The sequence below is a fragment of the Aegilops tauschii genome, chromosome 6, assembly GCF_002575655.3.
Source record: "Aegilops tauschii subsp. strangulata cultivar AL8/78 chromosome 6, Aet v6.0, whole genome shotgun sequence".
NCBI lineage: Eukaryota > Viridiplantae > Streptophyta > Magnoliopsida > Poales > Poaceae > Aegilops > Aegilops tauschii.
Window position 1 is genome coordinate 135,435,042 of NC_053040.3, and position 24,293 is coordinate 135,459,334.

Sequence of the window (24,293 nt, forward strand, 5' to 3'; positions counted from 1 at the left end):
ACATTGTAGATGAGTTCGTCGTATGATTCTTCCGAAGAAGAATTTGATATGGAAGAGGAGGAGGATCTTGCAATGATCCTAGCTATGCACATCAATAAAAAACCGAAGCACGGTGGTTCGGTTATGGGTCGGCAGAAAATTTGGAGGGATAGGATCGATGCCCACAACAGATTGATCAGGCATTATTTTGCGGAGAATCCCACATACCCCGAGTCGTATTTTCGTCGCCGGTTTAGGATGAGCACCGAGTTGTTCAGACGCATTGCAGAGAAACTAGCGAGCCATGACTGATTTTTTCAACAAAGGAGGAATGTCGCCGGAGAGCTCAGGCATAGCACCTTTCAGAAGGTGACAGCCGCTTTGCGTATGTTGGCATACGGTATCCCAGCTGATTTAGTTGACGATCACTTGGCTATGGGTGAGAGCCAAGCCATCATGTGTGCCAAGCGCTTCGTAGTCGGAATTGTGCAAGTGTTTGGCCAGGAGTATTTGAGATCTCCCAATGCTGAAGACGCCGCAAGGCTATTGGAGATGAACAAAGCTCGCGGCTTTCCTGGTATGCTTGGCTCAATAGATTGCATGCATTGGAGTTGGAAGAATTGTCCAAAGGCATGGCATGGGCAATTCCACGGCCAAAAAAAGGGTTCCACTATAATCCTTGAAGCGGTGGCCGATCAAGAGACTTGGATTTGGCATGCATCCTTTGGAATGCCTAGATCTTTGAATGACATCAATGTTGTCAACCGGTCACCACTGATGAATAAGATTGCAAATGGTGATTTGCCACCGATGCAGTTTGTAGCAAATGGTCGTACATACAACTATGGCTATTATCTAGCGGATGGCATCTATCCAAAGTGGCAAACCTTTGTGAAGCTGTTGAAAAAGCCGAAAGGTAAGAAAAAATCTTGATTTCCACAATGCTCAGGCAGCGGCTAGAAAAGATGTGGAGAGAGCTTTTGGGATTTTGCAAGCCCAATTTGCTATTGTGAGAGGACCGGCTAGATTTGGGATCAAAAAATGCTTTGGTACATCATGCACGCTTGTGTGATTATGCACAACATGATCATCGAGAATAAGCGTGGCCAAAATGTAGACTACTCTCAGTATGAGCTCTTGGGACATCCCGTGCGAGTGCGATGGAGGGCTGAAAGGGTGGCCCATTTTGTTGCCTCCTATCATGCCATTCGACGTCCCGCAGCGCATGATGATCTTCAGAAGGATCTCATTGAGGAGTGGTGGGCATGGAATGGACGACAAAGAGCATCATGATTTGTGCGTTCGATATTATATTGTTGAACTGTTTGTTGTGTTTATTGCACGATTTGTTGTATTGAACGATAAATTGTTTGTTTGAGTTGTAATAATAACGAAATTGAACTATTTATTGTTGATTATTTTGTTTATGTTTGATCTTTTTGCTTCTGTTTTGGAATGCATATGTTATTTGTGCGAGAGTCGCGCGCGCTGCATTTTAGCGCGGCTGCTGCAGCCAGCACTGCCCGCCGCGCCAAACCAGGCAATGGGCGCACGGCAAACTAGTTTTTAGCGTGCGGCGCATTCGGCGGTTGTTGGAGATGCTCTTATGATACTATCATTACGGAAGTAGTATATATATATCATATACTAGTATACTAAGAATACTAGGCCCGTAAGGTTCCATTTTTCTGGGTTTTTTGGAATTTTTTACCTACACTGTTTGAGCGACACGTTACCTCCGTGGGCAGTACATCCTACAGCAACCTTCCTTTGTTTTCTCTTTAATATTTGTTTGACTGCGCGTCGCATGCATGTCTTGGTCCAGTTCACGTGAGCTTTTCTGATGGCCTTCTAGATTTCCTGCGATTGCTGCATGGGCCATGCATGCCGCCACGTCTGCCTCACACGTTGTTGACTGGCAGTTTACTGGTGGACACGTTGCCTTCTAGGCTTTTACCTTCTCTGTTGGGGCGACGCGTGTGCGTGAAAGTTTTCTGGGATGTGTTCGATTCCATTCTTCCTTTGCTTGGACTGGTCAAGCACATTTTGTTTATCGCTACTTCCTCCGTTCGGATTTACTCGGACGTTCTAGATACATCCATTTCTGCGACAAGTAATTCCGAACGGAGGAAGTACATAGGTGTGGTGGGCTCTCCTGAAAGGTTCTTCCTTAAAAATGCCAAAATATTAGGTTGACCGTGCGTGGCTCTTCTAGAGATGTATGGGCTGGTTTTGTTTTTAGTACCGCTGCATGGCTCATGCATGCATGTGGCCACATTGGCCTGTTGTATAGTTGTCTCTCTGTGTTATGGATGGACACGTTGTGTTCTTGGTCTTTCTGGTGGGTTCTTTTTTCATCTCCTTTTGCTTGTCTATAAGTAGCTCCTTGATATGTTGGTCCTTCATTCAGTTTCCACGTCCTTCCCTAGATTGGTCTTCTCAATTCAGTTTCCGCCTCACTGCCGCATCCATTCTCTCCAGGCTCTAGCACCATCTTGCCTCCGGCAGTTGGAGACAAAGCATCTGGTCATGGAAAGCCGCATCAGGTTGTTCGGTGCGGTGGTCATGGCGCACCATGCTGGGTCTACTTCACCATCGTCGTGCTCCGCCGCCGCCTACAGCCGACGCACCCGGTGAGGTCCGCGCATGGAGCACAGTAGCAAGCACAAGTTTGAGGCGAGGTATATCGCATCGGTCTCCTGCTGCTCACAGGCGAGGCCTCGGACGAGCGGCCAAATCCACGTGAGGTGGATGTTGCAGGCACGGCCATCTCCCCTTCCTTCATTCTTTTTCCCTCCAACTACCATGTTATCTTTACCATGTCTTCTTTCCTTGTAATATTGTTTTTTCACCCATGGAGATAGAGATGTTACCTCAGTTCGGCAACGAAGCCAGTGATTCGTATCCAATAATTTTCGTTAATACGGTAACAACTTATTTCAGTCCACCTGACGGAACGAGTTTGCATCTGATGATGTCAGAACTTACGGAAAGTTTCTAAAAGAAATTATGACATGGTATTTTTCTTCACTCTTGATTTGTTCCATTCGTATTATCTGCTCTGCCCTAGGTTCGTCCCCAATTATAAAATTTGGAGCCTCCCGCTGAAGGTCAAGGAGGTGGAAGCATGAACAATGCCCTCATCAAATCAACTTAATTGGATTCGAATCGAAGGATGACTTTCGAGAAAAGGTAGTACGCAACTTCATTTATATTATGCACTTGGCAGGGATATTCTCAAGGAATTGCAAGATGATGGGCTATACACTTCACATAGCCTGAGACCATGGTGAGTACATGGTCTTTTGACTTACTTTCTTTGTAGTTGTTTTACAAATTGAGGAGGGGTAGCAGATGGATGGCATTGCCATGCAGAACTACGGACTCTTCACTGGAATAAAAATAGGTGCGTGAGATGATAGATCGGGACAGACATGCATGCTCCAAGTTGTGAGCAGTTTTGTTTTGCAGAGAGATATTTATCCTGGAATGGAAATTTTTCTTATGAATATTTCTTAATGTGCCAGTTATGTGGTGTTTGGTCGGACGTGCGCATTTGCAGCACCATGGGGTACTCTTTGGCTGAAGTACATATTTTGTATCTTCTTTGGACCTAAATCAGACTGTTCAAGTGGTGTTTGCTCAGAACATGCAGGTGGAGCACCATGGGATGCTCTTTGGCTGAGGTACACATTTTATATCTTCTTTGGTTTGCCCGAAAGCAAGATGTTGGAAGAAAAGAAATATGCATCTTATGAACTAACCGAACAAGGCCTTAGAATTTTAATATCTTAGATATAATATTTGGGAAGGCGGTGTTTTTATTTTATGAAAAGAGTCTCATTACTTCAGGAGACAAATGATAGAATCGGCACTGTCATATATTATGGTGTGCTTTTACTCTACCTGGACTGTTTTTTAAGTGTAACTATGTATAATTTATGGCTAAATCACATCGGCAGGGAAGAACTATCTAGGACCGTTTAGACACTACCTAGAAGAGTGTTCTGTCTACAAAGGTACAGAGTTCAGACACTAGCTAGAAGAGTGTTCTGTCTACAAAGGTATAGAAAGACTAATAGTTCCATTTCTCATGTTGACAGTCAGCTACAAGAGTGTTTTGTCTCATTTCTCATTTGACATAATGAACTGTGAGTTTGCCAGCCAAATGTCATACACAAAGACATACAGTGTTAGTAGTAGCTGACAAAAATATGGATTTCCTTCCTCTGTCATGATGTGTGGTATAGTTTATTGCCGCCTGGTGGTGATAGTCAATTCCCCCTTGACACTATCTTATGTTAACCCTTATTTTCACCATATTTCCTTATGCAGAGCAAAAGAAGGAACAAATAATCAACACAAGCAAAAGAAACAAAATTAGGATTTGAAGGACTTATGAATGATCTGAATTGATGATCATTTTCTTTAAATAAAAAACACTACCAACAATTGAAGGGTTGCTTTAATCAAAATACCCTTATACGGTTAATTTAGTTCTTTCCAACAAATTGTGTTCATAATTACCATACAATTTCTATTGACTTTAAAATATGTGAGTGATTTATGAAGGCATGTTATATTCAACCTTAATATTAGTACTTAAATCTAATTTCTTTTCTTTAGACATTCATTGAAGCTATTATTTCCTTTCCCTTTGGATAAGCCAAGGACGCTTGCTACAACTAGAAGAAAGTTCAATGGATAAAAAATTATTCCCTCGGTAAAGAAATGTAAGAGTGTTTAATCATTAAAGTAGTTACCTAAATGCTCTTATATTTGTTTACGGAGGGAATATATATTGCCCAAGAAAACACATAAAACTCATCACCAGATCAACTTGCATCAGGCACGCACTACTGCCCAGAGTCAAAACTTCCCAAAACTTAGCCTGCACTGAATAGGAATTGAGCTAAGGCAAAAGCTACTCACCGATGCACCTCCTGCGGTCAGGGACAAAGAGCAAAACGAGTCTACAACTCCATGAGGAAGATGTTCAGCCGCCGTGCATCTAGCTACGCAGCAGGAAAGTCGCTGACGCTAGGCACACAGGATCAGACAGTGTCCTCGCACAGTCCACGGCGCTCCATCCCCCATCCACCTCCAGCTCCAAAATCACCTGCTCCCCCACAAGTCCTGCCGCGTCGACTACCACGCGTGGGCACCAGATCCGGCAGAGGTCGCCCTCGTGGGCTTCGGAAATCCCACCACCTCCGCATCAGCTGCGGAGCGGGCGGGCCAGCGCGGGCTCCGTTGCTGCAGCGACGGCCATGGCTGACCGCCTCCTTCCGTACGAGCCAGGATCTCCTCGAGATTGCACGCGAGGCACGCGGTCTTGGCTTCGGTCTCTGGGAGAGCTCAGTCTTTGGCGGTCAAGAGCACGAACGAGAAGCAGGGTGCCGGCCACCGGCGTGACCCGTGACTTCGGCAGATCGGGTCACGGGCGAGTGCAATTTGACAATTTTGACCTCGGGACGAAATCATTTCATAGAATGAACTGGGTGCGAAACTATTTCACTCGACTGACCCTTTTATGTAGCGCCCGCCACGCCGGCGCCACACCCTACAGTGCAGCGCCTAGCGCGGCGGCGTTGCACTCCTGTCCATCGTGGCAGCCCCTGGGCCCGCACCCAGCAGTGCAGCGCCTCCGGGCTAGGCGCCACACATGTAATGTGCAGCGTCTAGCCGCTAGGCGCTACACTGTGACTTATCCAGCCACTTGGCAGGGTCCCCCTCCCCCACCCCGCCCCCCCACACCACACACTCTCTACCCGATCTTTGCCCCCTCTCCCACTCTCTCCCCCTCTCAAATCCTCTCCCAAATCTTGCAAATTTGAAGAATTTGTCTGTGGATTTCGAAGTCAAACCCTCCCTCAAGGTAATAATCTCCGATCCCCTTGTTTTGATCCAAGTAAAGTTCTCCCATTGCTCATTTATTGCTAGTTTGGGGTAACCCTAGTTTTGTTTGGATCTAGAGATTTGCATGGAGATGTGAGATGTTTGTTTGTCAATTTCTATGATTAGGCTTTGTTAGTATGCTAGGGTTATTCTTATGGGTGTTCTTATGTTGGTGCTAGGGTTAGGTTTAGGGCTAGGGTTATGGTTAGGGTTATGGTTAGGGTTAGGGTTGTTGTTCCATATATATATTAGGGTTTGTATTCCGTGTTAATCCATGGATTAGTACTCATGGAAGCAATGTTACCTTTTGTTCTTTGAATGCTTATAGGGATGGAAAGAACATGTGTGTTTATTCATCATGGGGACAAAGACGCCTTTTTGAAAGGCAATAAAGAACCGGACCCGGATGAGCTTGACAAATTCCACTCTAAGTTCAACATTATAAAAAAATGACGATGACTAGTGCTTTTCACGCTTGCTGGCTCCTCCCCCCTCTTGACGCTTATCTTCTTCACCTTCTTAGGAAGAGGAACCCGCTCCGGCTCCGGCTCCGGCTCCGGTTCGTCCACGTCATCTACATAGTCATCCAAATAGTCATCCAAAGCCGCCATCCGCGAGGTGCCGACCGTCCTTTTGCCTCTTTGGGTGAAGTCTTCAGGTGTGTACTTGTTGATTCCCGTCCTAGGCTTCAACTCGTATACAGACCGAGTCTGGTACCTCCCCACGGTCATATCATCAGCAACCTATGCATCAACAGAAGATATGGAAAGACCGTGTGTGAGGATATAGTTAGCAATGCATCAACAAATGGATATATATCGTCGTGACATACCTCTTGGGTGACCACACCCACGTCCTCATCCTCGAAAGGTTCACCATGGCCCTGCCCCGAAGCGGGATCTGATGGTGTCGCCGACCTAGACCGTTCTGGTGATACATACTCGGGGTCACGACAACCGAAAAGGTTTGATAGCCGCCTTAACTTTTGGCCCTGGCGCTGCAACATGTACAATTGAATGAGACATGGAACGTAGCAACAAATGTTAAGTGCTAGTTTGAAGGAGATGTGAACCTTAATGAGTGCTCGAAGTGCACCTTCCCCATCGCTTTTGCCAGCCGGGGTTGTTTTCAGAATAGTCTCGGTCTCATCAGCTGCTTTCTTGATCTGGGCACGCTATGAACAGAAACGGTATCAAAGTGTTAGGCAAGTGAAGATGTGAATAGTGCGAATGGAAAAGCAAAAAGGGCTAGCCACAAAGTTCATCATTGGAGCTGAAGGGATCACTGAGTTGCCTTTCCTGACTAATGCGTTGTACTGGTGCTGGGCTACCTCATCAAAAACGGTGGGTTCTTCCAGAATCTCCTCAGCATACGCCGGCTGGCATACCTCCACGCGGGTACTTGCAAGAAACCATGTGAGATAGTTGTTGAACGCGATCGGGCAGTGCTGACGAAGCTGGGCTCGTTTTCCAGCCCTTGCTTGCTCCACACTAAGAGCGAACTGCACGACATACTTCCTGTGATGCTTGGCCCAATCCTTGATCTTCCGCTGCTTTTTCCTATCCAACCTGCAAGTTAGAAACAGAATATTAGCATCATCGAAACCGTCGAGAAGCTGTTAAGTGCTCAAGGTTAATTATATCTTACGCGTGTAGCAACTTGTCCGTGTCCTCCCACTCCGGCGGGTGTGGCTGGAACAAACCAAACTGGCGGAACACCCGATGTGGCAGGTGAAGCTCAACCGCCCAGTTGCATATCAGTGGGCACCGCATATGCCAGAGATCCCTATCCCTAGTGCACATCGGATTCAGCCTGAAATCTATAGGGTTATCAAAACTCTCTCCTTTTCCATACGGCTCCCATTCCACCTGCAAAATGGGATTGAATGCAAAATTGATATCGAGTTATGATACAAGCATGATAATCACTTATGCAATGTCGGTTCACCGGGATCATCCGTCGTCTCATTTAACACATCCCACTTGTAAGCCCAAGTGGGGAGCCGTAGTGGGTCGTCTTTATCGTCCCAATCCTCGTACTTCACGGTCTTCGGTCGTCCAATTGGCAAACGCTCCCAGCTCCATATGGAAAGTGCGAGCAGACAACCACCAATACCTCCAGTGTGCCTACAACAGGCTTCGTCCAACTGCACATAAAAGAAAACATGGTTAAATTTGCCGCAAGAGCGCATTGATAATGTATCAATGAAGTGAAAAGGAAACAACTTCATACCTGTCGATACAAGTAAGCCAGTGTCGCCGAACCCTAACTCCATTTACTATCGAAGACGGTCAACGCCTTCAGCCACATCCATGGAGCATTCTTGCCTGTGCCATCAGCAAACATTGTCCTGGATATCACGTACCACATGTAGACACGAGCATATGTCTTCACCATGTCCTCATTAGCATCCTCAGGGCAATGACTGAAGTTCGATGATATCCACGTGAAAGTAGCGCCCGCTGCGACTCTTTCCTTCTTCTTATCTTCTGCTTCTGGTTCCCGAGGCTCCGGAGGAACCATACCGATAAGGGCATGCATCTGCGCGCGCCACCCATCAGAATCGGTGTTCATACATAAAGGATTGCCATCGATAGGAAGACCGGTGATCATAGCAATATCCTGCAGCGTCACGGTCATCTTCCCGGTCCGAAGATGGAAAGTGTGTGTCTCCGGCCTTCAATGATCAATAAGCGCGGTGAGTGCTGCAGCATTGTTGGGTGGCGTCGACCGGCGGACCAACTGAATAAAAGGGAGAAGTCATGCCTCCCTTACATACGGTGTGTACCGCTCATCATAGCACATCCATCCAAGGCTGATCCCGTGAGACCGAAGCTTCAGAGGTGCAAGCTCCTACAAACAAACAAATCATAACATTACATATGGGGCATTTGTGTTTGAAAAAAAATACGAAATTCATAACACCGGCCACTTTCAGTATTACCCGCTGCTCCACCGACATAGCGTACGACCGGTGTTGTTTGTCCCAATGATCATTGAGAAGCCAAACCATCCTAACAATTTCAACAAAGCATTCTTGTCAACACGATTATCTTTTCAATTCAAAAAAACTAAAGTAGGCCTACTACATGCAAGATTCAAAGCATATGTATCCAAAGCATTTTTCTCAATACGAGTATAATTTCAGTACAAATAAACTAAATTAGGCCTACTTCATACAAATAACTTTTCCATAGAAATAACATGTCAATCTATGTATCCAAACTATATAAATAACATGTCAACCACATTCTAATCTAACAAGGTTCCCCAAATCTAATATATGCAAGATTCAAACAAAAGTTCCCCAAATCTAATACATGCAAGATTCAAACAAGGGTTCCCCAAATCTTCAAAATATCATATTTTCTATGGATAGAAAGAAGGGGATCGGAGGTTCTACGATGGATTGGTGAAGAAATGCACGGACCAAATCGTCGGATCGGAAGGATTTGGGAGAGGGGATTGAGAGGGGGAGTGGAGAGGGCCGCCGCCCTGTTCTGTTCTGTAACTGGCAATGGGGTGGGTGGGGGAGGAGAGGGCTGGCGCGGTTGCATCTAAGTCAATGTGCAACGCCCGAGGGCTAGGCGCTGCACATTACAGTGTGGCGCCTAGCTCAGAGGCGCTGCACTGCGGGATGCGGGGTCCAGGGCTGTCACGGTGGACAGATGTGCAACACCCCAGAGCTAGGCGCTGCGCCGTAGGGTGTGGCGCCGGCGTGGCGGGCGCTACACAAAAGGGTCGGGGGTGTGAAATAGTTTTACGGGCAGTTCAGTCTGTGAATTGATTTTGTCAAGAGGTCAAAATTGTCAAATTTGCCCGGGCGAGCGGATGCAGCGGCGAGCACTAGCACGCAAGAGAGAGGACAGGGGAGTCGTGACCGGTCAATTCACTAGAGGAAATGATTTGGGGAAGATGTTCTGGATCCATCTCGTCCCCCCTCTCGCTCTCTCTCTCTCTCTTATATTGCGATGCGCTCAGCCTCAGAGTACAGCGGGCGCAACTAGCATACGATCATCACTTCGGGTGCAATCGTGCGTTCCAACTATGTGGACCCTTGGAGGAGAAATGATCTGTCCATATTTAGCAGCTTGGCTTAGATATGTTCTCTCAAAGGAATTTGCGTACATGACATCCAGTGAAATATTGTTTAATTTACATGTGTTCGTCAATGTAGCAACTCTTATTTCTGATGAATCTGATCTAGCAAAGGTTTTTCTTTGTACATTTCTGCTTCAGGATTTGCAGCATAATCCGTTTTAACTACCATAATGTGAAATCACTATCGAGAACACGATAAATACACACATATGCAAAACGTACAACAATTCTGAAGAAGTCCATAAAAGCAAATTTCAAACAAATCAATGGAGCGCGGCGGCACGCCGCGCACTACTCGCTAGTATATCATATGCATGATACTTGTATATGATGCTTCCCATTACAACCAGCCTTATAGGGCTCAATTCAAAAATCACCAACTAAGGTAGATGGTGAGTGGTGGAATACTTTTTGTAGTTTGCAAAAACACCCAATTAATGCTTTTATTTTTCTCAAAAAATGTTTTCCAATATATTAATTGCAATATATGCATGCATATATAAAGTACATGCATTTATCAACTTTCTCTTAATACTTGCATGCAATGATTTAATGCACCTTGGAATCGGAACATGTGATGAGGAACAACCAAATTGAGGCTTATAAAATGGAAAAACTAAAATTTTGAGATAAGCCTATAAACCGGAAAGGAGGGAGTATATATGCATGATACTAGTATATGATCGGTAATACCTCCGTAATGCACGCATGCATAGTATTATAAGTTAGTATCTTAGGTTGCCTTATTAATTCTCATGCATGACACAAAGTAGTAGAATATTTAATATGATACGGTATCATGATATAATACCACACCCTCTCTTTCCTCATTTAACTGTGTGCCACATCATCCAAAAAGTCTAGTTGGCATGCATGATACTTATGATACTACCATTACAACCAGCCTAAACCGGAAAGGAGGGAGTATGATACTAGCTAGTCTATGATATACTAGCTACCTCACTAAGAGCATAGTTAATAATACAGCCAAGGGGGCGCCGGACATCGCCCGGGTTGGACCAACACTCAAAGGAGCACTGGACCGGGTTGTTGATTAAGAGTCCTCGGGTGCTAGCCGGTCCCTATGCAAGTTTTAGTTGTTATTAGGCAAATGGTAAAACCAAAGTTGGGCCTTGCTCGAAGAGTTTTATTCAAAGCGAACTGTCAAGGGGGGCCCATAAACCCCGACCGTGTTAGGAACGCAAAATCAAGGAACATAACACCGCTATGACGGAAACTATGGCGGCAAAAGTGGAACAAAACACCAGGCAAAAGGCCGAGCCTTTCACCCTTTATCAAGTATATATATGTGCACTAATTAAATAAGAGATATTGTGATATCCCATGATATCCATGTTCCAACATGGAACAACCTGCAACTTCACCTGCAACTAACAACGCTATAAGAGGGGCTGAGCAAAGCGGTAACATAGCCAAACAACGGTTTGCTGGGATGGTGAAAAGGTTAGAGGCTGTTTCACGGCATATTGGGAGGCTTGATAAACAAGTGGTGGGTAGCGCGACATAGCGATAGCATCGAGACAACTAGCAAAGCAAAGATAGTAGTGGTATTTAGGATAACGGTCATCTTGCCTGAAATCCCGATAGGAAGAAGACCGAATCCATGAAGTAGACGAACCAACGTAGTCGAACAGATCCTCACAAACGCGGCATTACCGACAACTATCAAGAAGAGGAACAACCGGAAAGAAGCAAACAACATAGTGAACAACCATCACATAAACATGGCATGATGCACAATCAAGTATGATGCATGTCCGGTTTAATGAGGCATGGCATGGCAAAGTGCAACAAAGGATATTACAAATTAAGTGAAGCTCGAGTTGCATATTGGCGAAACACCACATTCAAGTATTTAGTTCGCTCTCATTTATGCTACTCATCAATATTAAATGTTGGTTAACATGGCAAGAAGGTGAGACATAAATAAACTACCTATCTAGGCAAGCTTAAATGAGGCTGGAAACAAGAAACAACAATTCCGGTAATCCCCACATGTCATTTAGCAATTTAATGCAAACACAATTTTAAAATTTTTAAATGTTGTTATTATGATGCGGATGACATATACAAGTTTTATGCAATTTTATGAAAATGTTGACATGAGCATGTTATGAAGCATTTGGTCACCATGGCGGAACGAAAGGGTGCCACAGCGACGAATCCGAAAATGATGCCATGGCAACATATCCGTTCCGGCAGCTCATGGAGATACCGGTGCAAAAGGACGGGAGCATGTCATGCAAGGATGGTAGGGTGATCCCGAATACCGGGTTCCCACGTGACAATGTCAAGGGAGACGAGGGATGCGCAAGCGACAATTCGGACACGATGCAAACACGGGCAACTCATACAACTCATGCATTCACTCACGGGCGTCGTCTCAGGGTTATACCTTCGAAGCGTGCATTTACGAAACGGATCAAGTTTGTGGTGGTACACGTCTCGAAGAGGGACTTAGACGCATCCAAGGTTTTCGGGGGCGACGGGAGTGGAACTTGGCGAATCCGAGTTCTTCGGAGGTCGTCAAGGTCGTCATCGAACTTGGTCAAATACATGGCGTGGGTAGTCGTTCACTCGACGGCCTTTGGCAACGGTTGTCGCACACGTTTCATAGACGTTCGAGTCATCTGTAAAAGAACTTGGCGGTACATGTAGTCGAACTTGGCGCATCCGAAGGGTGCTTGGTGAATCCCCGTAGTCGTAGACGGGTCGTAGGGGAACTTGGTGTCCCGGGTCAAGGGTAGTGGTTCCCTTGGCGCTGTAGTCGTACATGGTGATGAACGTCGGGGTACTTGATGGTCTCGGTCTCCAAAGTGGTACAGGGAGAGATGCACGGCCGTGGTCATCTTCGGACCTGGGGCTCCATGATGGCGCCGTGGTGGTCTTGCAGCAACAGCAGCAGCAAGGGCGTCGGGCCGGGGATGGTCGCGGCAGAGGACGAAGCAGAGGAGCAGCAGCGTGAGGTCGGGCTTGCGGGAGGGCGGAGCGACGGGAACAGCGGCGGACGAGCTCCTCTTGGTCGCGGTGGTCCCCACGTCCGGCGGTCGGAAGCGGCGAGTCGCGAGGATGAGGTGGAGGCGCTCGGTCCTCGGGCACGAGCGGGAGACGGGTAGCTGCGGATGAAGACAGCTGCTGGAAGTCAAGGTCGTCGGCGGACTGGGTCGCCAGACGCGGGGACGCGGGGAGGAGGTTCGGCGACGACCAGTGCTGGGGCTCCGGCGAGCTCCGGCCAAAACGAAGGGGACGAGCAGTGCGGGGCTTCTGCTGGACGCGGAGGACGACGGTTGCGGGCGCAGGTGCTCGAGGAGCTCCTCTCCTCGGGCGCTCGGGCGACGGGGATTTGGCAAGGAGGGCGGTCGCGGCCTGGTGCTGCAGAGGGAGGCGCGCGGGTGGCTGAAAGGGGGTCGGGCGCGAGGTAGCGGCGCTGCGGGATCAAGAGGGAGAGAGTGAGAAGATGCTTGGATCCAAGGGACTTATTTTAGTCTGACTAAAAATAGTCTCTTTAAGAGGCTAAAGTTTCAAGCACCCCTGACTAAAGAGGGGCTAAACCTAGTCTTGAGACTAAATTTTTTTAGTCAGGGGTACCCCTACTAAAATGTGGATTAGTCCTCTCTTTCATCATTTAACTCCTCTCCTTTAACACATGCGAGTTATGGATTGGATGGTTTGGAGGATAATAAATGCTCATTAACTTGATTTTAGTTTCTTTAGTATTTGGATCCAAGCATGGGTGAGGCTAGCAAGTTTTAGTCCCACTACTTTTAGTCATGAGAGTAAAACGTATCCAAGCACCCTCTGAGATGGGGATCGGGACAAGCGAGGGAGATGGCGGCGCTGGAGGAAGGGGTCGAGGGAAAGAGAGGTGGGTCGATCGGCCTAGGGTTAAGGGCACCGACTGGGCCTTGGCCAAATTGGTCTGGTCGTGACTGTTGGGCCTCCTTCCTTCTCTTCTTTTGTTCCCCAAAACAGAAAATATCAAAGAAGAAAAGGAGAAGAAAGGAAGTGTTAGGGGTAGTGTTTGGGTACGGGGTTAATTTTCCCGGACTCATAAAAATGAGCTGGACCCAAGAAAGAATAGAAGTGAGCATGACTGAAAGGTTGCATTCAAACTCAATTGACTTAAATTCAAATGGTTTGAATAGGAAGTGGTTGTTTGGAAAGGTCCAAAAATGTTGAGAAATTAGGAAAAGCCTCGATAAATGGGAAAAGATTTGTTCGCAAAGTTTGGAGGTGAAACTGAAGCAAAAAAGGTACGGAATTATTTTGCAAGTGTGTATATGGGTGATTCCAAAAAGTGGAATATTTATTAGCTCCCTAAATATCGAGAGGATATGTTATAAAGAGAAATCTCCATGTGAATTCCCTCGATTTAAATGGATCAAGGATCCATGCAATTTATTTGAGTTGCAAAGAGTTAGTGACATGATGCAATGCAAAATGATGCCATGATGAATGCGGCAAACAAATAAAAACACTCGACGATAAGGAAAATTATTGAGGGCGTCTCGAGCGTCGGTCCCGGGCTGTTACAGGAACCATCCCAGAATCGTGTTATTCTGGGTTTTTTTCTTCTACTCGTTTTAGGGGTTTTTCCGAGTGATTTCTGTTCTTTGTTTATTTTATCATTTTTCTTCTTAACCTTTATTTTTCTTTTTAAGCTTATTCAAAATTTTCAAATATTTATTCGGAATTTCAAAAAAATATCTTGTTTTCGAACATTGTCCACATTATTCAAACAATGTTCATAGTATCAAAATTTTGTTCACATATTCAACAATATACTTGATTTAAACTTTCCTTCACAATTCAAAAAGAATTGGTATTCCAATACTTGTTGAAATTTTCAAAATCTGTTGCAATTTCCAAAACTGTTCAGAATTTCAAAATTTGTGCATGTTTTCAAAAAATGTTTGGAGTTTCCCAATTTTTGTTCAAGTTTTCAAAAAGTGTTTGCAATTTCACAAAACCGTTCGGAATAAGAAAAATAGTTGGTGTTTTTCAAAAAAAGTTTAGAGCTTCAAATTTTTTCGGGTTTCTAAAAATTGTTCATTTTTGCGAAAAATGGAATTTCTAAATATGTTTGTGTTCTCAAAAGTTATTCAAATTCGTGATTCTCGAAAATGTTCAAAATTTTAAAAGATGTTCCCATTTGCAATATTTATGCACAAATTGTTCATAAATTCAAAAATGTTCCTTTTTTGAAAAAAAATTCACATTCAAAACTTGTTCGTGTTTGTAAAAAATTATTCCCATTTTTCAAAAAAAAATCAGAAATTCAAAAACGAATGTTTATGTTTTGTTTTTCTTTCACAAATTCAAAAATTGTTTACATTTTTTAAAAACGTATTCATCTTTATCAAAATTGGTCTGGAGTTTATAATATGTTCATGCTTTTCAAAATTTGTCCACAACTTCAAAATATATTCCTATTTTTAAAATTTGGTTACAAAACCAAAAATTTCTTCACATTTTTTGAAAACTCGTGTGTGTGTTTTCAAATATGTTCGGAGTGTTTTTGAAAAATATTCAGAATTTTCAAAAATGATTAAAAAGAAAAAATAATCCAATCTGCCGAAGTGGCTGGTTCTAAGGAATTTGCTTGTCTTTCCACAACGAACATGAATCACGTGCAGTGGTTAGCTTCCTTTGTCTACCAGAGCGCGATCGCGAGCTCGGATCCTAGCTGACGCGTTGTGTTTTTCTCAGATTTGTTACACCTCACGGCATGCATGGGCCGGCCCAGTCGGGGGAGTGCCCTGTGCGAAGCCTCGACATTCTGTCGCAGAATGCGGCAGATAGGAGGTCCCCATCGATTCTTCTTCCGCGGCACATAGGAGGTCCCCCTCGATTCTTCTTTTATTTTCAGGAGATCACTTTGTTGGGGATTCCTATACGGCGCGTTGGTTACCCCCAAGCGTCCTGACAACCTAGAATTTTTCCTTTTATCGTAGATCCGTTTATTCAAAATAGTTTATCTTTTAAACCGTGCGTCTAAATCTCAAACCGTTTGAAGGAAATATGCCCTAGAGGCAATAATAAAGTTGTTCTTTATATTTCCTTATATCATGATAGATATCTATTATTCATGCTAGAATTGTATTAACCGGAAACTTGATACATGTGTGGATACAATGATACATAGACAATACACAGTGTCCCTAGTAAGCCTCCACTAGACTAGCTCGTTAATCAAAGATGGTTAAGTTTCCTAACCATAGACATGTGTTGTCATTTGATGGACAGGATCACATCATTCTCCTTAGGAGAATGATGTGATCGACAAGACCCATTCGTTAGCTTAGCATAATGATCATTAAGTATTGCTACTGTTTTCTTCATGACTTATACATATTCCTTTGACTATGAGATTATGCAACTCTCGGATACTGGAGGAATACCTTGTGTGCTATCAAACGTCACAACGTAACTGGGTGATTATAAAGATGCTCTAAAGGTATCTCCGAAGGTGTTTTGTTGGGTTGGCATAGATCGAGATTAGGATTTGTCACTCCGAGTATCGGAGAGGTATCTCTGGGCCCTCTCGGTAATGCACATCATAATAAGCCTTGCAAGCAGTGTGACTAATGAGTTAGTTGCGGATGATGCATTATGAAACGAGTAAAGAGACTTGCCGGTAATAGATTGAACTAGGTATGAAGATACCGACGATCGAATCTTGGGCAAGTAACATACCGATGACAAAGGGAATAACGTATGTTGTCATAACGGTTCGACCGATAAAGATCTTCGTAGAATATGTGGGAACCAATATGAGCATCCAGGTTCCGCTATTGGTTATTGACCGGAGAGGTGTCTCGGTCATGTCTACATAGTTCTCGAACCCGTAGGGTCCGCACGCTTAACGTTCGATGACGATTTGTATTATGAGTTATGTGATTTGGTGACCGAATGTTGTTCGGAGTACCGGATGAGATCACGGACATGACGAGGAGTCTCGAAATGGTCGAGAGGTAAAGATTGATATATTGGATGATAGTATTCGGAGACCAGAATGTTCTGGAATGTATCGGGTACATATCAAAGTACCGGGAAGGTTACCGGAACACCTCGGGGGAAGATATGGGCCATATGGGCCATAGGAGGGAGGCAAACCAGCCCACATAGGGGTAGCGCCCCCTCCCCCCCCCCCTCCCGTCCCAAGGGAGGAGTCCGAATTGGACCAGGGGAGGGGCGGCGCCCCCCTTTCCTTCTCCCTCTCCCTCTCCTTCCCCCTTTCCCTCTACGACGAAAGGAAGGGGGAGTCGAATCCTACTAGGAGCCCAAGTGGGACTCCTCCCACTTGGGGCGCGCCTAGGGCCGGCCTCCTCCCCTCTCCCTCCTTTATATACGGGGGTGAGGGCGCCTCTAAGACACACAATTGTTCCAAGACGTGTGCGGCGCCCCTCTCCACAGTTTACGCCTCTATTCATATTCACATAGTGCTGAGGTGAAGCCCTGCGCGAATAACTTCACCATCACCGTCACCACGCCGTTGTGCTGACGGTACTCTCCCTCGACACTTTGCTGGATCAAGAGTTCGAGGGACATCATTGAGCTGAACGTGTGCAGAACTCGGAGGTGCCGTACGTTCGGTGCTTCATCGGTTGGATCGAGAAGACATTCGACTACATCAACCGCATTAAGCTAACGCTTCCGCTTTCGGTCTACGAGGGTACGTGGACACACTCTCCCCTTCTCGTTGCTATGCATCTCCTAGATAGATCTTGCGTGAGCGTAGGATTTTTTTTGAAATTGCATGATTCGTTCCTTAACAGTGGCGTCCAAGCTAGGTCTATGCGTAGATGATATGCACGAGTAGAACACAAAGAGTTATGGGCGGTGATAGTCATACTGCTTACCACCAATGTCTTATTTTGATTCGGCGGTATTGTTGGATGAAGCGGCCCGGACCAACCTTACATGACCACGTTCATGAGACCGGTTCCACCGACAGACATGCAACTAATTTTGCATAAAGGTGGCTGGCGGGTGTCTGTTTCTCCAACTTTAGTTGAATCGAATTTGACTACGGCCGATCCTTGTTGAAGGTTAAAACAACAAACTTGACGAAACACCGTTGTGGTTTTGATGCGTAGGTAAGAACGGTTCTTACTAGAAGCCCGTAGCAGCTGAAGGAAATATGCCGTAGAGGCAATAATAAAGTTGTTATTTATATTTCCTTGTATCATGATAAATGTTTATTATTCATGCTAGAATTGTCTTAACCGGAAACTTAGTACATGTGTGAATACATAGACAAAACAGAGTGTCCCTAGTATGCCTCTACTTGACTAGCTTGTTTATCAAAGATGGTCATGTTTCCTGACCACAGACATGTGTTGTCATTTGATGAACGGGATCACATCATTAGAAGAATGATGTGATGGACAAGACCCATCCGTTAGCTTGGCATAATGATCGTTTAGTTTTATTGGTATTGCTTTCTTCATGACTTATACATGTTCCTCTGACTATGAGATTATGCAACTCCCGAATACCGGAGGAACACCTTGTGTGCTATCAAACATCACAACGTAACTGGATGATTATAAAGATGCTCTACAGGTGTCACCGAAGGTGTTTGTTGGGTTGGCATAGATCAAGATTAGGATTTGTCACTCCGTGTATCAGAGAGGTATCTCTGGGCCCTCTCGGTAATGCACATCACTATAAGCCTTGCAAGCAATGTGACTAATGAGTTAGTTGCGGGATGATGCATTACGGAACGAGTAAAGAGACTTGTCGGTAACGAGATTGAACTACGTATTGAGATACCGACGATCGAATCTCGGGCAAGTAACATACCGATGACAAAGGGAACAACGTATGTTGTTATGCGGTTTGACTGATAAAGATCTTCGTAGAATATGTGGGAGCCAATATGAGCATCCAGGTTCCGTTATTGGTTATTTACCGGAGATGAGTCTCGGTCATGTCTACATAGTTCTCGAACCCGTAGGGTCCGCACGCTTAACGTTCGATGACGATCGGTATTATGAGTTTATGTGTTTTGATGTACCGAAGGTTGTTCGGAGTCCCGGATGTGATCACTGACATGACGAGGAGTCTCGAAATGGTCGAGACATAAAGATTGATATATTGGACGATGTTATTCGGACACCGGATGAGTTCCGGGGGTCACCGGATAAATATCGAAGTGCCGCAAGGTTGCCGAAAACCCCGGGGGAACTAATGGGCCAACATGGGCCTTGTGAGAGAGAGGAGGGGGCCCTAGGGCTGGCCGTGCCCCCCTGAGGAGTCCGAATTGGACTAGGAGGGGGCGGCACCCCCTCTTTCCCTCTCCCTCTCTCCCTCTCCTTCCTTCCCCCTCTCTTCCCTTGTTGGAAACCTACTAGGAATAGGATTCCTAGTAGGAATCCGACTTGGGGCGCGCCCTATGAGGGCCGGCCGGCCTCCCCCTTGCTCCTTTATATACGGGGGCAGGGGACACCCTAGGACACACAAGTCAACAGTTGTTTTAGCCGTGTGCGGTGCCCCCCTCCACAGATTTCCACCTCGGTCATATCGTTGTAGTGTTAAGCGAAGCCCTGCGTCGGTAACTTCATCATCACCGTCATCACGCCGTCGTGCTAACGAAACTCTCCCTCGGCCTCAGCTGGATCAAGAGTTCGTGGGACGTCACCGAGCTGAACGTGTGCAGATCGCGGAGGTGTCATGCGTTCGGTACTTGATCGGTTGGATTGTGAAGACGTTCAACTACATAAACTGCGTTACTTAATGCTTCCGCTTCCGCTCTACGAGGGTACGTGGACACACTCTCCCCGCTCGTTGCTATGCATCTCCTAGATAGATCTTGCGTGATCGTAGGAAATTTTTTGAAATATTGTGTTCCCCAACAGTGGCATCCGAGCCAGGTCTATGCGTAGATGTTATATGCATGAGTAGAACACAAAGAGTTGTGGGCGATAATAGTCATACTGCTTACCAGCATGTCATACTTTGATTCGGCGGTATTGTTGGATGAAGCAGCTCAGACCGACATTACGCGTACGCTTACGCGAGACTGGTTATACCGACATGCTTCGCACATGGGTGGCTAGTGGGTGTGTGTTTCTCCAACTTTAGTTGAATCGAGTGTGACTACGCCCGGTCCTTGTTGAAGGTTAAAACAACACACTTGACGAAAAATCGTTGTGGTTTGATGCGTATGTAAGAGCGGTTCCTTCTAAGCCCGTAGCAGCCACGTAAAACTTGCAACAACAAAGTAGAGGACGTCTAACTTGTTTTTGCAGGGCATGTTGTGATGTGATATGGTCAAGACGTGATGATATAAATTGTTGTATGATATGATCATGTTTTAAAATAGAGTTATCGGCAACTGGCAGGAGCCATATGGTTGTCGCTTTATTGTATGCAATGCAATCGCCATGTAATTGCTTTACTTTATCACTAAGCGGTAGCGATAGTCATGATAGCAATAGTTGACGAGACGACAATGATGCTTCGATGGAGATCAAGGTGTCAAGCCGGTGACGATGGTGATCATGACGGTGCTTTGGAGATGGAGATCAAAGGCACAAGATGATGATGGCCATATCATATCACTTATATTGATTGTATGTGATGTTTATCCTTGATGCATCTTATTTTGCTTAGTTCGGCGGTAGCATTATAAGATGATCTCTCACTAAATTTCAAGGTATAAGTGTTCTCCCTGAGTATGCACCGTTGCGACAGTTCGTTATGCCGAGACACCACGTGATGATCGGATGTGATAAGCTCTACGTTCACATAAAACGGGTGCAAGCCAGTTTTGCACACGCAGAATACTCGGGTTAAACTTGACGAGGCTAGCATATGCAGATATGGCCTCGGAACACTGAGACCGAAAGGTCGAGCGTGAATCATATAGTAGATATGATCAACATAGTGATGTTCACCATTGAAAACTACTCCATCTCACGTGATGATCGGACATGGTTTAGTTGATTTGGATCACGTAATCACTTAGATGATTAGAGGCATGTCTATCTAAGTGGGAGTTCTTAAGTAATATGATTAATTGAACTTTAATTTATCATGAACTTAGTCCTGATAGTATTTGCATAACTATGTTGTAATAGCTCGCGATGTAGCTCCCAGTTTATTTTTGATATGTTCCTAGAGAAAAATAAGTTGAAAGATGATAGTAGCAATGATGCAGATTTGGTCCGTGATCTGAGGATTATCCTCATTGCTGCATGATACGTCCATTTTGCATCATGCTTTTATATCGATATTTATTGCATTATGGTCTGTTATTACACATTATGTCACAGTACTTATGCCTATTCTCTCTTATTTTACAAGGTTTACACGAAGAGGGAGAATGCCGGCAGCTGGAATTCTGGGCTGGAAAAGGAGCAAATATTAGAGACCTATTCTGCACAACTTCAGAAGTCCTGAAACTCCAAGAAAGTCAGTTTTGGAATATATTAAAAATATTGGGCGAAGAAAGCACCAGAGGGGGGCCACACCTTGTCCACGAGGGTGGGGGGCGCGCCCCCTGCCTCGTGGGCCCCCTGGCAGGCCTCCGGTGCCCATCTTTTGCTATATGAAGTCTTTTGCCCTGGAAAAAATCAGAAGGAAGCTTTCGGGATGAAGCGACGCCGTCTCGAGGCGGAACCTGGCGAAACCAATCTAGGGCTCCGGCGGAGCTGTTCTGCCAGGGAAACATCCCTCCGGGAGGGGGAAATCATCACCACCATCATCACCATCGATCCTCTCATTGGGAGGGGGTCAATCTCCATCAACATCTTCACCAGCACCATCTCCTCTCAAACCCTAGTTCATCTCTTGTATCCAATATTTGTCCCAAAACCTCAGATTGGTACCTGTGGGTTGCTAGTAGTGTTGATTACTCCTTATAGTTGATGCTAGTTGGTTTATTTGGTGGAAGATCATATGTTCAGATCCTTTATGCATATTAATACCCCTCTAATTATGAACGTGAATATGATTTGTGAGTAGTTACGTTTGTTCCTGAGGACATGGGAGAAGTCTTGCTATAAGTAGTTTTGTGAGTAGTAACGAACACGAATCATATGAGCGTGATGAAAACTAGCATGACGATAATTCCCATGTGTCCTCGGGAGCGCTTTTCTCTATATAAGAGTTCGTCCAGGCTTGTCCTTTGCTATAAAAAGGATTGGGCCACCTTGCCGCACCTTGTTTACTTTTGTTACTTGTTACCCGTTGCAAATTACCTTATCACAAAACTAGCTGTTACCGATAATTTCAGTGCTTGCAGAGAATACCTTACTGAAAACCGCTTGTCATTTCCTTTTGCTCCTCGTTGGGTTCGACACTCTTACTTATCGAAAGGACTACGATAGATCCCCTATACTTGTGGGTCATCACTGCACAGAAGAATTATGTCCTTGATGCACCACTAGGTGACAGACCTATTGCAGGAGCAGATGCAGACATTATGAACGTTTGACAAAGCTCGGTATGATGACTACTTGATAGTTTAGTGCACCATGCTTTACGGCTTAGAACCGGGACTTCAAAAATGTTTTAAACGACATGGAGCATATAAGATGTTCCAAGAGTTGAAATTGGTATTTCAGACTCATTGATACGTCTTCGTCGTATCTATAATTTTTGATTGTTCCATGCCAATATTATTCAACTTTCATATACTTTTGGCAATTTTTTATACTATTTTTTGGGACTAACATATTGATCCAGTGCCCAGTGCCAGTTACTGTTTGTTGCATGTTTTATGTTTCGCAGAAACCCAATATCAAACGGAGTCCAAACGGGATAAAAATGGACGGAGAATTATTTTGGAATATTTGTGATTTTTGGGAAGTAAAATCAACGCGAGACGATGCCCGAGGGTGCCACAAGGCAGGGGGCGCGCCCCAGGGAGGCAGGCGCTCCCTGGACCCTCGTGGGCAGCCCGTAAGGCGGTTGACGCTCTTCTTTTGCCGCAAGAAAGCTAATTTTATGAGAAAAATGTGGGCGAAAGATTCACCCCAATCGGAGTTACGGATCTCCGGATATAAAAGAAACGGTGAAGGGGCAGAATCTGAGAACGCAGAAACAAAGAGAGACAGATCCAATCTCGGAGGGTCTCTCGCCCCTCCCACGCCATGGGAGCCAAGGACCAGAGGGGAAACCCTTCTCCCATCTAGGGAGAAGGTCAAGGAAGAAGAAGAAGAAGGGGGGCTCTCTCCCCCTTGCTTCCGGTGGCGCAGGAACGCCGCTGGAGGCCATCATCATCACCGCGATCTACACCAACACCACCGCCATCTTCACCAACATCTCCATCACCTTCCCCCCTCTATCTACAGCGGTCCACTCTCCCGCAACCCGCTGTACCCTCTACTTGAACATGGTGCTTTATGCTTCATATTATTATCCAATGATGTGTTGCCATCCTATGATGTCTGAGTAGATTTTCATTGTCCTATTGGTGGTTGATGAATTGGTATGATTGATTTAATTTGCTTTTGGTTATGTTGTTGTCCTTTGGTGCCCATCATATGAGCACGCGCGTGGATCACACCATAGGGTTAGTTGTATGTTGATAGGACTATGTATTGGAGGGCAAGAGTGACAGAAGCTTCTACCTAGCATAGAAATTGATGCATACGGGATTGAAGGGGGACCAATATATATTAATGCTATGGTTGGGTTTTACCTTAATGAATGTTAGTATTTGCGGATGCTTGCTAATAGTTCCAATCATAAGTGCATAGAATTCCAAGTCAGGGATGACATGCTAGCAGTGGCCTCCCCCACATAAAACTTGCTATCGGTCTAGTAAAGTAGTCAATTGCTTAGGGACAATTCCACAACTCCTACCACCACTTTTCCACACTCGCTAGATTTAATTTATTGCTTCTTTATCTAAACAGCCCCTAGTTTATATTTACGCATTCTTTATTATCTTGCAAACCTATCCAACAACACCTACAAAGTACTTCTAGTTTCATACTTGTTCTAGGTAAAGCGAACACTAAGCGTGCGTAGAGTCGTATCAATGGCAGATAGGACTTGAGAGAATATTTGTTCTACCTTTAGCTCCTCATTGGGTTCGACACTCTTACTTATCGAAAGAGGCTACAATTGATCCCGTATACTTGCGGGTTATCAAGACCTTTTTCTGGCGCCGTTGCCGGGGAGTCATAGCGTGGGGTGAATATTCTCGTGTGTGCTTGTTTGCTTTATCACTAAGTAATTTTTATTTGCTAATCTAAGTTGTTTTCTATCTTTAGTTATGGATATGGAACACGAAATATCAAAAAAAATTAGTGGTACTTGCTACTCATGGAGATGGG

General features: G+C 45.1%; 2 long non-coding RNA genes across 5 annotated transcripts; one reads left to right on the forward strand and one right to left on the reverse strand.

Annotated features, from left to right (window-relative positions):
- The first annotated feature begins 1,686 nt into the window (after nucleotides 1-1,686).
- On the forward strand, nucleotides 1,687-7,013 carry LOC120966283 (uncharacterized). 3 transcript variants are annotated; one of them, XR_012187411.1, is made up of 3 exons: nucleotides 1,702-2,739; nucleotides 2,923-2,996; nucleotides 3,090-4,206. It is a non-coding gene; the product is annotated as an uncharacterized lncRNA (long non-coding RNA). The 3 variants fall into 3 exon arrangements; XR_012187409.1 differs by adding an exon at nucleotides 5,636-7,013 and having other exon boundaries at nucleotides 1,945-2,739; nucleotides 2,923-5,532; XR_012187410.1 differs by lacking the exon at nucleotides 2,923-2,996 and having other exon boundaries at nucleotides 1,687-2,739; nucleotides 3,050-4,206.
- LOC120966911 (uncharacterized) lies at nucleotides 4,714-15,606 on the reverse strand. 2 transcript variants are annotated; one of them, XR_012187413.1, is made up of 4 exons: nucleotides 8,822-15,606; nucleotides 8,110-8,730; nucleotides 7,525-8,023; nucleotides 4,714-7,445 (listed from the first exon to the last, which is right to left on the reverse strand). It is a non-coding gene; the product is annotated as an uncharacterized lncRNA (long non-coding RNA). The 2 variants fall into 2 exon arrangements; XR_012187412.1 differs by having other exon boundaries at nucleotides 8,110-15,603.
- Nucleotides 15,607-24,293: the final 8,687 nt, after the last annotated feature.